Here is a 14,881-nt window from a genome sequence, read left to right as displayed (position 1 = left end):
TTCCCTTGCATTTGAAGAGAGAAGGGACGGCCATTACAAATAAGAACTAGGTGGCTTCAAACATGGCGAACCAGCCACTGGGCAAAATGTGCTCGTTCCAGCCACTGACAGAATTCTGCTTGGATGCTGGCAGAGTCGGCGGCTGAACTCTGCTAAGACAGGGTAAGCATGTACTCAATAGCTCCCGCCTCACAAATATGTCTGTCAGATGTACTGGGCCAGAAGGCCAAAGATGATGCTCCAACGTTTTTAGAGAACTATGGGTGACTCTCCGAGCAGCAAACTGTCTCTGTCGTTTTTGTTTTGTTACTATGGAAGCTGCTAACCTGCACTTCATGTTTATTCAGGTGATTGATTTTGCTCCTTCTCAAGTCTCCGATGGGGCTGAAGGCCAAATAGTTTAGTTTCACAAGTAAAGTTGGTTGTCTGGGGGTTAGGATGTTTTTGGGTCTAGATAGACGTTTTAAGTTGATAGAGAAGAGATACGATAGATATTGAGTTATGTTCAGAATTTCAGACTCGCCAAGATAAGAAAATGTTTTCTTCAAGGTTGCCAAATACAAACAGCCAAAACACTATGAATGTAACATGAATGTAATTCCTGATTGTTCTGTGGGTCTTCTTGTTGTATGTGGTTTATTTTATATATGTGTAGTAATGTAAATGTACATGTAAAAAAATAATTAATTTTTAAAAAGGAAAAAAAAATGAAGAACTAGAAGTTGGTTTCCTTCCCTAGGTTAGGAAACCTGCTAAATCTGAAAGCCTAACAGTCACAAAGAGTCAGCTCCAGCTATAACACAGGGCGTTCCTCAGACTGTAAGCACGGAAAGCTACCCACACAGGCTGCTGTGGTCAGAACGGCAAGAGCAGCTGCATGGTTCCCTCCTGGAGGACCGGGAAAGGGCACGCACATGTTAAAGACTGAAAAAGCCTGGCCACACGACTCTCTCTAGCTTTGTTCAACCCGAAACATAGCCCGATGTTATTAGCCAAACCTTTTCAGTTTTTTGAAATATATTTTTATCTGAAAGATGTCAAAGTGAACTTACCTATTGTGTCCTACAGCACAATGTGGAAACATTCTTGACCACTGAATGCTTTTTAAGAGTTCAATGATTTCCAAAGTGGCTGTACAAGTTTGCACTCCCACCAGCAATGAAGGAGTGTTCCTCTTTCCCCACATCCTCACCGGCATATGTTGTCACTTGAGTTTTTGATCTTAGCCATTCTGATGGGTGTAAGATGGAATCTCAGTGTCGTTTTGATTTGCATTTCTCTGATGCCTAAGGATGTTGAGCATTTCTTTAAGTGTTTCTCAACCATTCAATATTCCTCTGTTGAGAATTCTCTGTTTAGCTCTGAGCCCCATTTCTTAATTAGGTTATTTGGTTTGGCGGTATTTAATTTCTTGAGCTCTTTATATATTTTGGATATTAGACCTTTGTCAGATGTAGGGTTGGTGAAGATCTTTTCCCAGTTTGTAGGCTGTTGCTTTGTTCTATTGACAGTGTCCTTTGCCTTACAGAAGCTTTTCAGTTTTATGAGGTCCCATTTATTAATTGTTGACCTTAAGGCCTGGGCTGTTGGTGCTCTGTTCAGGAAGTTGTCTCCTGTGCCAATGTGTTCCAGGCTCTTCTTCACTTTTTTCTTCTAGCCGATTTAGTGTCTCTGGTTTTATGTTGGGGTCTTTAATCCACTTGGACTTGAGTTTTGTGCATGGTGATAAATATGGGAATAGGGCTTCCTCAAGACTCAGCTATTCCACCCCTTGGAATATACCCAGAAGATGCTCTAGCACACAACAAGGACACATGCTCAACCATGTTCATAGCTGCCTTATTCATACTATCCTGAACCTAGAAACAACCTAAATGTCCCTCAGTTGAAGAGTAGATAAAGAAACTGGTACATTTACAGTATGGAATACTACTCAGCTATTAAAAACAAGGAAATCTTGAAATTTGCAGGCAAATGGATGGAACTAGAAATGATCATCCTGAGTTAATTAACCCAGACCCAGAAAGACTCACATGGTATATACTCACTTATAATTGGGCACTAACCCAAAGGGATGTCCCATGAAAGTCTTCACTTACCACAAGATTGGGATAAATGTGGGGACTTCCTATTGGGACTCTAGGTGAGAGAAGCATGGGATAATAGGGAAATAGAAGGATCTAGAGGGTCCTAGAAACCTACAAGAAGAACATCATAATGGGTGGCTCTGGCCCCAGGGAGGTCTGTTCAAACTACTGCACCAAGCAAGGACAGCACATGCAATAAACATTGAACTCCTACTCAGATCTAGCCGATGGACAGGACATTCTCCACAGTTGTGTGGAGAGTGGGGACTGACTATGACATGACTCTGGTGCCCCATATTTGACCACTTCCCTTTGGTGAGGAGGCTTAATGGTACTCAGAGAAAGGATAAGCAGGCTACCAGGATGAGACTTGATAGGCTGTGACCATATGGTGAGGCAGGAGGTCCCCTTCTGTCACAGACCTAGGGGATGGGAATAGGGGTGAGAGAGAGAGGGAGGGAGGAATGAGAGGATACAAGTGAGGGGATAAAAATTGAGATGTAATCTGAGTAAATCAATTAGAAAGAAAGAAAGAAAGAAAGAAAGAAAGAAAGAAAGAAAGAAAGGAGGTCAATGAGCTGACACCACAAAGAGCTCAGGTACAGCTCACCTGCTCAGCCCCCTAGGGCGATACTGTCAAATGCCCAGAAGCAGAGCTTCTTAAGGAATATTCCACACCTCGCACCCTCAGCTCCTCACCCCAACTCCATCCCCACCTTGGTGCGAAGAAACACACAGCTCTGGTCAGGAGCTGGGAGGACTCACTTTCCTCATTTCACCTGTAGGTGGAGCCCTTGCTGCTGGTCCCTGCCACACATCAGGCACCAAGGCTCTGTGTGAGACACTGGTGGGGAGGAACCTTTTGCCATCTCCAGGTTCTGTATCTTACCCTCCTTAACAACAAGCTTCTCCAAATACTACCCTGGCGATAGAATTTCTGGTGGCGGCTAAAAGTGCTCAGCCTCTCTTCCCAATGCATTGATCACTCAACAATAGACCATTTATCGAACCGTTTCACAACAAGTAGATTGAAAGCCTCTGGTCTTATCTGTTCAAGAACCAGACAAATGAATCCAAAAGCAACTTGCTAAACACTGAGCCCAAACAAGAGCTGATTTCTTGAGAGTTTAGTTGCCTTACCCTTTTGGCATGCCTTACCTAGTCCAGAACACAGTCAGCCCCAATAAATCCAGGCTGAGCTCTCTGCCTCCTGAGGTTAGGCAGCTCGTCAGTGACTTCCACCTAGCTAGACTGGCCATTCCTAGAGCGTGCTGTCCACATCCTCAGTAACAGCATCACACACAAATATGTTGGAATGAAAACTCTGAGTCGACTCAGCCTACTTAATAAAAGCTGAGGGGTACAACTCAGAAATCTGGGTTCTAACAAGCTCTCCAGGTGACTGTCAAACACCCTTAAGGTTTATTTTATGTTGTTGTTGTATTGCTGTTTTGTTTATTTAACCAGGAGCAGGAGGGGACAGAGGAAAAGCTCTGGGAGTCTGTTCTGCCCTTCTGTTGTGTGGGTTCTGGAGACTGAACTCAAGGCAGCAAGAACCTTTACCTGCTGAGCCACCTCACTGGCTCCGACCCTCAAGTTTGACTGGTCAATAATATCCTTCCAGCTCCAAACAAGAACATTTGGGAAACTTCTCAAACCTCATCATCCAACTGTCAGAGACTAGAAACGCAAGCTCTGGAAGCCCAGCATTGACTTCGCTGTGGTCCCAGCCTTGACAACTCCAGTGAAGCAACAGCACTGACTTCCACAGTTGATGACGTCTAGCGAACCAGCCATGTGCTCCTTTAGCAGAGTGCATGGCTGGTGAGGTTTCAGTTTGCTCAATATTAACTTACTATGCTCCTCTACCTAAAACTGCAACCACCACCACTCATCCAGCCCCCCCCCCTGCCCCACCCTAACCCCTTTCCTGCTTTCTTTTTCTCCTTGGCCATTTAATTGCTAGCAGGATGCACGCCTAACTTGTTGCTTCCTTTACAGCCTCCTTCCACTAGAATGCAGGCACCACCAGGCAAAAGCTCTCTGTTCGTTTTGCTAAGAGCCACATCCAAAGTGTCTAGCATAGGGTCTAGCCCATCAGAACCACCCAAGAGGGGCTGACTAGGTGAAGGGCCAGATAAATAAATGTTAGCAACGTTACTACAGCCAGTGTTTCTTATGAAACTTGACAGTTTCTAACTCCATCTATTCTTCCAAATTGTGTTTCTGTTTCATTCCATGTTGTGGTCAAATTCTATACCAGGTCCCTTGACTCAACTCATTTTTCTCTTGCCCTGTTCGAGATCTCCATCATCTTATACATTTGACCACTTGTGACTCTAATGACTGTAGATGTCTGAGTGTCTCTCTTGCTTACTGTGTACAAGGCACAGCTTAGCTCTGACATCCTGGCATGGCCTCAGTGGAAGGAGTGTTATCTGAGGGGGTTGTGGAAGGTTGTGGGGGCTTCTGCACACTATGAACTGCATAGGAAGCAGACCCTAAAGGAAACAGTAAGGAGATCTCACTGCTAATTACCCGCACTGCCCTCATCAACTAAACGTGGCAGCTTACATTTTACAATTTACACCTTGACTCACACCTGCTCAGACTTTCTCCATGAACTCAAAGTTCCAACATCCTTAAGGAGAGTACTTCCAGAGTTGGAAAAAAATAATGAAAGGAAAGGAAAGGCACATCTAGTCAACCCAGAGGCTGCCAAATTCACAGGTGGCCGATAGGACTCTCTGTCCCATCCCTCCTGCCAACTGGGTCTGCAGGACACCTCCCTATCACTGCCCCTGCTCAGCATTCACAAAGACATGACTTGGCAGACAAGAGGACACCCAGTTGCTAGTCTAGCAGAATATAACCACCTTGCTTCTAAAACAAAGAAGACTGATGCTGAGTCATGTGCATACACGCACGTACACACGTGCACGCACACACTGGCAGAAGCAGCCTCATGACTTTGTACCCAAAAAGGCTTGCCCTTAGACTTTAATCTATTTCTAAAATACATAACTCAAATTCTCACTCCAAAGCAATCAAGGCATGAGAAGCCGAGGTCTGACAACAGCCTTTATACTGACGCTCACGAATAAAACATTGAAATGAAAATTTGACAGCTTTCAGTAGAGTGGTAGACAGGGTTAGCCAGCATGTTATTTTCCAGTTCAGTTTATTTACCTAACCTAGAATGTGTCATGACTGGAAATCAACAAAACAGACAATTATAACCCCCACTGTTCTAGAGAGAAAGGGGAAAAAACTTCACTATTAACAGAAACTGGGCTCAGAAGTAGCACATCAGCACAGCTTATAGTTTTAAAGGCAGTTTCATTTAATAAATACAAAATACTCTTTTGAACATGGATTTATCAGTAAACTTAATGTTTTAAAGATTCACATTTGTGAGATGTAGAGAGCAGCTGTCATCCTGTAAGTGAAGACTATCTCATTACCATGGATATAATGCCCACTGGCTCCATGAGAAAACCTACAGAGGCAAGCAACCTGGGCCCTTAGGGGCTCCAAGACTGAACTACCAACCAAAGTGCATGCATGGGCTGGGCCTAGGCCCACTGCACAAATGTAGCAGATTGGCAGCCTGGTCTTCATGTGGATCCCCCAACAACTGGAGCAGGGGTCCTCCCTGACTCTGATGCCTGCCTTTGGATCCCATTCTCCTAACTGGGCTACTTTGTCTGGCCTCAGTGGGAGAGGACGCACCTAGTTCTGCAGCAATTAGTGTTGGTACCCATGGGGGACCTCCCCCATTTTTGAGGAGGAGAGGGGAGAAGGGGGGAGATGGAAGGAGAGGGTTGCAATCAGGATATAAAGTGAATTAATTAAGCAAGTAAATAAAAATTAAGACAAAGAAACAAAAAAGAAAAGAATGCTCACCTTTTAGGATTATAGCTTTCCCAGAGCCTCTCCCACATCACCAAGATCACAGTCACACGGCTACCATGAGCCCTGCACCTCACCAGCCATCTGTCTACCTTCATGCTGTTAATTCCACCTTTCGTTCTTAGATATAAGATAGTTGAAGCTGATAATCTGATGGGAAGAGACCGCATATTGTCTTACACACAGCTGGACACCACTTCTGCTCTAACCAAAGACCCTGTGGTGACCAACGACAGTGTGTGACTTCATAGTCAACACATTTTAGCAGCTGTGTCGTGTGTCTCAAGGTCCCAGCAGTGGGTCCCTATCTGGAGACCTTTCCTCCCAGAAGGGTGAATCCCACTCGTCCTTTGTTCAAGCACCTGCCACAGGCCATAAAGGATTGCTGAGGCTACCTGCTGAGGGCAGGGGTCTGCTCCAGGAAGTGTGTCCTACCATCTACAAGAGCAGCAACAGTCCCAGTGGACCCGAAATATCCTACTACAAATTTATACTGACTCAGAAGGCAGCAGTAGTTCCCCAGCCTGGGTATCAAAGGTTTGCCATTGGTCGAGGCCAAACTACAATTCTTGTAGTTTTGTATTATAATCAGACATAATAGAGCTATGCTGGGCATAGACTTTTTAAACAGATGTGGAATAATTTTGAGGGTTACTTCTATGACCATGGGCAAATTAGTTCCCATATCTGAGTCCAAATCTTTTTTTTTTTTTAATTTACTCTGCAATAATCATAGTAAGAGTTTAATTCCTATAACCTGGGGATTGAAAGAAAAGCAGGAAAACTGCCCAATAAAAACACTCGGCCCACAATAGAAATTAAAAATTAATTCCATTTCCATTACCTTTTTCTATTGAAGAAAAAACTGTTAAAATGTATTCTTAAGGTAGATGCAATGACACTTCTTATAAACCTAGTATTCTGCTAGCAGGAGCAGAAGGGTCATAGTTTTTGAGGCAAACCTGGATTACAAAGGAAGACACAGGAAATACTGCTGGGTAAGGCGTAAGGCTAAGCATGCCAATGCATTACCATTGTGACTGGACCTTGGATTGTGCATTGGAGGCAGCTGCTATTTCTGTACACAATCCCACATGGAATCTAACTGTAATCACAGAAGCAAATGGTGCAAACTGGTCCCATAACGAAGCTTTCTTTCTGTTGGAGCTAGCTGCTACTTTTCTGTTCTCACAGGTCTCACCATGGTGGAAAAAAAGGAGGGGCATATCTCTCTTCTGTTGAATAGTATCACTGCTTCCGTGACTCTTATCTACCTTAATTTTATCAGAAAACATACATGCTTCAAAACTGGTCCCCTCGTCGTCATCTAACAGCGCCTGATTGTGGTGCCTGGTGTTGCAATCAGAACATACGATATGCTATGGGAAGAAAACATGAACAGCCTGGCAAACACATGGCGAGGGACGCCTGCTAGCTAACTCCGTAAGAGAGTAGACAGGAACAGTCCTTTGGTCAGGAACAGCAACAGGCATGTAACTACAGTCGTCAGTGGGAGGTGGGCCTGTGGATGGGACTGATAGGAAGGCAGAGTGAGGAAGGAAAGAGGGGAGGTAGAATTAAGGTTTGGTTTCATGCAAGCTTTCCATTTTTTTTTTTAATTCAATCATAAGCCATTTTCTGAATGTGCTGAGAACCTCAACACTGTTCTAGTCCCTGTGGACACAAGAGCAGAAAGAATATTTTTCCTTTATAATTCTATTCCATGGGAAGGAAAGAAATGTAAACAAATAACATAAGATGTAGCTAACATACACATGAAGAGGCCTGGGAGGCCAAGGAAGCAGTCACCTAAGCAAAATTATGGTAACTGCAAGTTCTGAAATAGGCCAGAGTTGGCATGTGTGATTAAAAATCAAAGGCAGATGTAATAGAAATACAATTCTAAAGAAACAGAAGAAGAAGAATAGGAATGAGGAGACGGGAGAGATGGGTCTTGATGAGCTGTCCTGGAGTTGAAAGTGTTCTAGTCTTTATCTTCATTACTGATGCCATTGCATTTCATTTTAATGAAGTTTAGCCTTATGGAGTCCAACTGAACACGTCAATTTCTATTTTGTATAACACTCATATTTTTTTTAGAGTACATATGATTACTGGAGTACGCAAATGTTGGCTTAAATGTACAGATAACTGTAGATTACAGGGAGACATTTCTTGCTTATGGAAATACTACTTGTGATATTAATTCTTAACTTTTACAATGAAATGTCATTTTCCAAGCAATCTCCTAGCAGGAAAGTAAAAGCAAGCACACAGCACTTAGCAAAATTAAGATGTTAATACAAATAAATCCTCAGTGTACTTTTAAGATGTGCTGTAACGACTTCCTGTCTACTGAAGACATAGAGGGAATTGAGGCATTTACACTTAGCTGAAGTGAATGTGGAAGACTGCCAGCTTGAAAACCCAATTTAAATGTCTATTGGCTTTGTTGCAAGCGCACAACCTCAGAAACATAAAATCCACATCAATTTAAGCAAAATTTATTATTTTTCTCTGGAGCAAGCTCTGGTGCTAAATAATTTGTCAAACCCTCATCTTTATTACCTCTGACTTTAGGATTTCTTTGTTGTCTCTGAGGCCATATGTTATATCTGTGCTCCCCTCTATGCCCTCTCCTGGATCTATGTATCGGTGCTCCCTTCTATGCCCTCTCCTGGATCTATGTATCAGTGCTCCCTTCTATGCCCTCTCCTGGATCTATGTATCGGTGCTCCCTTCTATGCCCTCTCCTGGATCTATGTATCGGTGCTCCCTTCTATGCCCTCTCCTGGATCTATGTATTGGTGCTCCCTTCTGTGCCCTCTCCTCAGTCACAGGAACGAAATCTGAGATGCAGCAAGAGATAATGACCTGCTCTAGATCCTGGGGCCAGGCTCCATCAGAACACCTTCTCATGACTGTACTCAAGGTATATTTCTTACACAGACTACACTCCAACAAACTCAAAAACATTCATGATGTCTCCATTATCCATCAATCTACAATGGCATCATGGTCCTAAACGTGCCCCTATAATACACTTCACACAGAATTTTCCCATATCATAATTTCACTTGTACTTTACTTTTTTCTCACATGGTGAGAGCCACTTTGGATGGGGATTCTGTCTTAGTTACCTCTCTATTACTGTGAGAACACACTCTGATGGAGGCAGCTTAAAGAAGAATGTTTGGACCCACAGTTCAAGAGTACACCGCATCCATCCTGGCAGCCGACATGGCTGGAAACAGGGAAGCCATGGAGACAGGAGCAAGAAACTGGCTGGTCACATCGTACCACACTCAGGGAGCAAAGAGTGAACAAGAAGTGAGGGCAGGCTCTACAGCCTTAAGGCTTGGCTCCATTTCTCTCCAGGTTCCATCTGGAAAAGCAGAAGCTCTCAGCCTTCCTGATGCTGCAGCCCGTTAATACAGCTCCTCACGCTGGGGTGACCAACCCCCAACTATAAAACTATTTTGTTGCTACTTCATAACTGTAATTTCATGTAATGAAATTTCATCATGATCCATGATGTAAATATCTGATGTGCAGGATACAATGTCTGCAGGTTGAGAACCACTGTGCTAAAGGCTCCATAACCCTGCTAAACCTTCCATCTGGTGACCAGGAGCTCAAACAGCCAGGCTTATGGCAGCATCTCTCATTCAAACCACAGCAAATAAAGATATTTGCTTAGATTTTCTATTCTGCCCGCACATCCTCCTGCCCATTCTGTGTAAATCCCTGGTCAATGTTTTTTATGATTTTCTCTTATTTCAGGGTGAGTATAGCCTCACAGGTCATAGCTGACACTGGAGGTGCAGGAGGGTGACACCGGCTTCTCTGCGATGCTCTACTCAGTGTGAAAGCCTTGTGTTTGTTGAGAGATTTTTGTTGTAATATGGAGACTTTGCTACAGATTTCTAGTCAGCATGCTTTTTATTTCATTGTATGTATAAAAACTGCCCCCGCAAAAGGGGATTTTAAAGAGAAAAAGAAAGAGCTATGAAGGGAATTCAGTAAAAAGAAAAAAATCAATTTCTCAGGATATACAAAGTCTCAAGTTTGATTCCCAGCACCAAAATGAAATATAAAATTAAGTAGGTTGAGCAAAGACTCAATCCCAAGAAATATGACTCTTAAATGCCAAAAAGAAAAATCACATATCAGCTTAAAGCCAGAAGGCCTGTAAACTACTTGACATTCAGCAGACGCCAATAGAAGCAGTAATTAGTTGAAATTGGGTTGGTTCTTTGGTTTTGTTTTGCTTTTTAAGCTGCTACAATGAAAATGAAAGGTTTTTGTTTCCAACAGAGGATAGTTATTCTGTGCCTGCTACATTATATAATATTTGCAGAGGAAAGTTAAGTACTAAAAAACAAAAACAACAACAACAAAAAAAAAACCACTGCCACACCACAGGCTAGGGAACCACCCAAGTACAGCCATGCCCTGAGAGCATGAGGGCTTTGCCCTGTGAGGAAGTCTTTTTCTCAAGGTCAGACAGAGCAGTGGTGCCACATAAGTCGGTCTAAACTACAATGTACTCTTGGCCATTGATGACCCACGTCTGAAGTGTATAAATCCTAGTGAAAACTTACTTGTTGAATACTCCCCACGCACAGAGACAGTCACCATCACCACAACCTCGGAGGTGATTACTAGCCTTCCACGGGTGAGCAGATAGTTCCAAATTACTAAAACAAGCATGTGTAACAATACTGCATCTATTCATTGAAAATGTCCCTAAGTTGTTCAGTTAACTTAGAGCCAACAGCATCCACACATGGTGGGCATGTGGCCTGTCCCAGCATCCCCTGCGAGCGTGGCCTGGATGAGAAGTAAATCACTAACACCTGCCAAAAGGCTCAGCACACTTCAAGTGTAGACTCACATATATTCATACAACCGCTCTTTAATAATTCTGCTATACAGACCTTTAGATCCTGTTTTTAATGACTCTTTTAATATTTTTAATACGCTCAGCCTCGGAAACCAAAGCTGCTCTCAACTTTAGGTTACACATTCAGCATTTTACACCTTCATTCCTACTTAAGCTCAAGTTTTCATAGCAAGAGAAGGCTCTCCCTTGAGGGGGGAATAGCTCTGGCACCTGAGGAAAGTTGTGTTCACTTTCTTACCAGATGAGTGGCATCTCAACACGTAAAGACCAAGTCTGAAGAGGGTAAAGATGCACAGGTCTGATGTGTGCCTGCAAAGAGGCTTAGCGTCTGATCCCGAGGAAAGAGATGATTTGAACTGGGCAACATAAGAGCCATGTGCTCCCCTCTACACAGCTTCCGAAGCATGGGTCGCCTCTGAGGAGCACACAGCAACACGAGAAAAGTGGCTAAAAGGAGAATCTTCTAACAAAGTGTGAAAATAGAAGAGTCTAGTCCCTGGCTCTGACTGGCAGCCTGGGGAGGGGCGTGGCCTGGCAGCGGTAGGGAAGGGGCTGGATTTAGGAGGATGCATCTCACCTGGGGACAGGCCTTCAGGGCCCTCACAGCTGCTCCTTGTCTCTCTAAAAACCACTGCAGTGGAAGCCCAGTTTCCACTGGGAGGGAAGACACTCCCATCCCATCCCATCGTGGAGTGTCAGATAGGAAAGACAGAGCCACAGTGTCTCAGTGAGGACATTTGGGGACACTCCAAGGGACACTGGGGTGCATACTCATGGGTCCATTTGTCTGTAGGTAACACTAGTTAACACAGTGAGGCTTAACTAGAGTGGATGGTTACCTGTGTGACTCATTAAGACAAGAGGCTGTCTCTTCAGAAGGCCTGAACTGAATCACCGCAAAGTCGAGTTGGTTAGAAAGGTGTCTGTGGCAAAGAAAACAAGTATGAACATGGTTACAGATGCCAGTGCTTTTCACGCATCGAAAAAACAACCTCCTAGGAATGCACCCATCACCTCCTCTACCTTGTGTGTGTTTCCTAATGCCCAGAGCATTAAGAAAGAAAACACCAAAGACATCGGCTGTCATTGCGGGAGCAGCATCTTTTCTCACAGAGCTGGTGGACCTGTCCCTGTCAGGAGGCCGATCTCACCCCAGCTCCCTCGCGCCCACGGGCACCTGGACAAGCACCCCTAACCTTCCTGCTTCCGCTGCCTTCCACCCACACGTGCCCTTTGTCTAGCATTGGCACTGATCTTTACGTCTTGATTACATGCTGATTAGCACATTCACTGGAATGCATGGTATTTGCTTTTCACCTGACTCATATTTTCTTTCTGGTGTGTATGTTTGCTTCAATTTTGTGAGGAAGGCTTTTTTTTTTAATTACCATGTACTAATTACATAAAATAGTGGGTTTATGATATTTTCATGCATGTAAGTCATGGAACCAGTGCTGAAATTTTTGTTCTTTAGCCTTTCAGCACTTTTTTCTACATGTACCTTTTAGCTTTCTATTTTGACAAAATTTCAGAAAAGCTGTAAGAGTACCACAGTTTCTGTCTGATAGTATTTCATCTGTTTTCAGCCAACATTCTAGCACCTTCCATAACCACGATTATCAGAAGTGTACATGTGTGTTCTGGCAGAACTGAAAGCCCATGTCTTGTTTGCTGCTTTGTGCATTTAACATGACAGCATAAACAGAGCATGTGAAATCCTCAGAAAGTCTGGGCCCAACAGCTGAGAGTGAACACTGTTCTCACAGAGGACCCAAGTTCAATTCCCAGCACCATATCCAGTGGCTCACAACCTCCTGTCACTTCTGCTCCGGATTAATGCTCTTTTCTGCCTTTCACCCTCATGCACACACCTACACAAAGACACACACCCACAATGAAAAATAAAATCTTCAAAACAGGTCATCGTGTTCAAGTGATGTCAAATGGCATGAATCCGTGTGTCACTTAACTATTTCCATGCCACTGGATACCGAAACAGTTTAAAGGGTTCTGTTGTTCGTTACTAAACACTCACCAACATGGGTTATCATAACATTATGGAATCTAATTCCACATGCCAGAAATGTCCTATCAGTTAAATTACCACTCTATCTGTTCTTGGAGGTGAATGCTTTGTGCTTGCTATTTTTATTTCCTTCTCCTGTGGCTGTTTGCAGCCCCTCTGCCCACCTGCGCATCTGAACTTGTTCTTACAAGCTGTATAACCCACGTGTATCAGGAGTGTTGAGCCTTAAATTACGGATGACAACTGTGTTTAATATTTGCCTTTGACTGTTTGTCATCATTCTAACAGTATAAACTGATTATGACAATTAAAATAAAAACAAAATGTCTCTTTTCAGTAGCAATTTGAAAATTGTAAGATGTTTTTATGGAAATGTGACTGCATTCTGCCATTCGGTGATCTCACACTGAGATCTGCCAACATGAGGCATTCAACGGCGTAACACCACAGAGTCCCTGTTCTCAAGAGGGGGTTGGTGTCATCTTCAAATGTGAGCAAAACTGTAACAAGAGTTGACGAGACAGTTCTGTGATTAAAGCCACTTCACACACCTGCTAACCTGCACCCAGTACCCTTCAGCCCATAGAAAAAGGAGAGAGCTTGCCCCTAAAGCTTGTCCTTTGCCCTTCACTGAAATGGCCTGGCATACGCGTGCCCATAAATAGATACACACACACAATAATTATGAATAAATACATCTGTAATGATGACACCAGGCTATAAGCAAGCATGACAAACGGTCGGTCTGTGCCACACATGCTCTGATGTTATGCCTATGCCATTCTGATGTCTTTGGAGTTTACGTAACTAAACTACACCTTACGTGTTTTCTGTTATTATCCATGGGAAGGCTGTTATGCCTCTGTGATACAGAACAACCGCAGAGCCCACTAACCCCCAGGCTCTGTCCCTCCACCCCACCAGCAGGAGAGGCCCCACCTTACCACCCTGCCTCTCTACTGCACTGCTCCCAGATGTGTCTTAGCTACTGTGCCACTGCTATTCGGTTTCGTGTTTACCTTGTCACATGACCCTGTTGCAGCACTTGCTCTTTCCCAGCTGTCAGCATCTCCCTAGCATAGTAAACGTCCCGACGTACAACTAAACGCTGCTAATGTTCATGAGATGAACTGTTCACAAAATGTATAATATTCTCGTGTAAGGGACCAGGCCCGAATGGGCTGTCTGCCTGTCTTGCTGTTTCATGTCCTGTTTCTAGCAGCTTCCATGTCTGTGTTTATGTTGGTTAGCTAGTCATGTTTACTGCTCCGAGAACGCACCCCTCCCCTCCTCGGGACTTTTCCTCCTGTCCGCAATCACCTCTTAAGGAATTTCACCTGCGAGTGGCATTCCTGTTTTGCTGCCTCTAAGAAGGCTCTTTGAACACTGAATAAAGGTTGTTGTGGCTGCCGCTGCTGCTGCTTTCTTAGCATGAAGGACCCGCTGTGTTATTATGTGTGTATGTGTGTGTGAGTTAAATCCGCAGTCCCTCACCCTTGACTCGGTACCGCGGTGGCGCGGGCGCCACATTCTGAGAGAGTTACAGCAAGCAGAACTTTGGGTTACACAGCACACTGACAGATAATGCGGTGGAATTGGCTTCTGCCTTGTGTGTTCTGATGAGTGACTCAGGCAGGAGATTAACAACCAGGCTTGTAGCTTTTTTTTTTCTTTTCTTTTTTCTTTTTTTGGTTTTTTTAAAACAGGGTTTCTCTGTCCAGCAATGCTGGCTGTCCTGGACTCACTTTATAGAACAGGCTGGCCTCAAACACACAGTGATCCACCTGCCTCTGCCTCCCAAAGTGCTGGGATGAAATGTGTGCACCACCATACCCAGATGCTTACATCTTCTAACAGTTTTTATGTTGAAATAATTCAAACCCACAAGATACTTGAAAGATGATATCATTTAAAGTTTTGTGTCTTTCTAATTTAATTGTCATTTCTGCA

General features: G+C 43.8%; 1 long non-coding RNA gene across 2 annotated transcripts in view; it reads right to left on the bottom strand.

Annotated features, from left to right (window-relative positions):
- The window catches only part of LOC127206598 (uncharacterized), a 212,730-nt gene that overhangs the window by 87,327 nt on the left and 110,522 nt on the right, over positions 1–14,881 (bottom strand). Inside the window, exon 2 of one of the 2 annotated variants that reach the window (XR_007832802.1) lies at positions 11,745–11,828. The exons of the other annotated variant lie outside the window; for it this stretch is intronic. This is a non-coding gene — a long non-coding RNA (uncharacterized LOC127206598). The remainder of the gene's footprint in view (positions 1–11,744; positions 11,829–14,881) is intronic. 2 annotated transcript variants of the gene reach the window in all.

The sequence above is a fragment of the Acomys russatus genome, chromosome 23 (genome assembly GCF_903995435.1).
Source record: "Acomys russatus chromosome 23, mAcoRus1.1, whole genome shotgun sequence".
NCBI lineage: Eukaryota > Metazoa > Chordata > Mammalia > Rodentia > Muridae > Acomys > Acomys russatus.
This window is presented reverse-complemented; position numbering and strand designations above follow the sequence as displayed.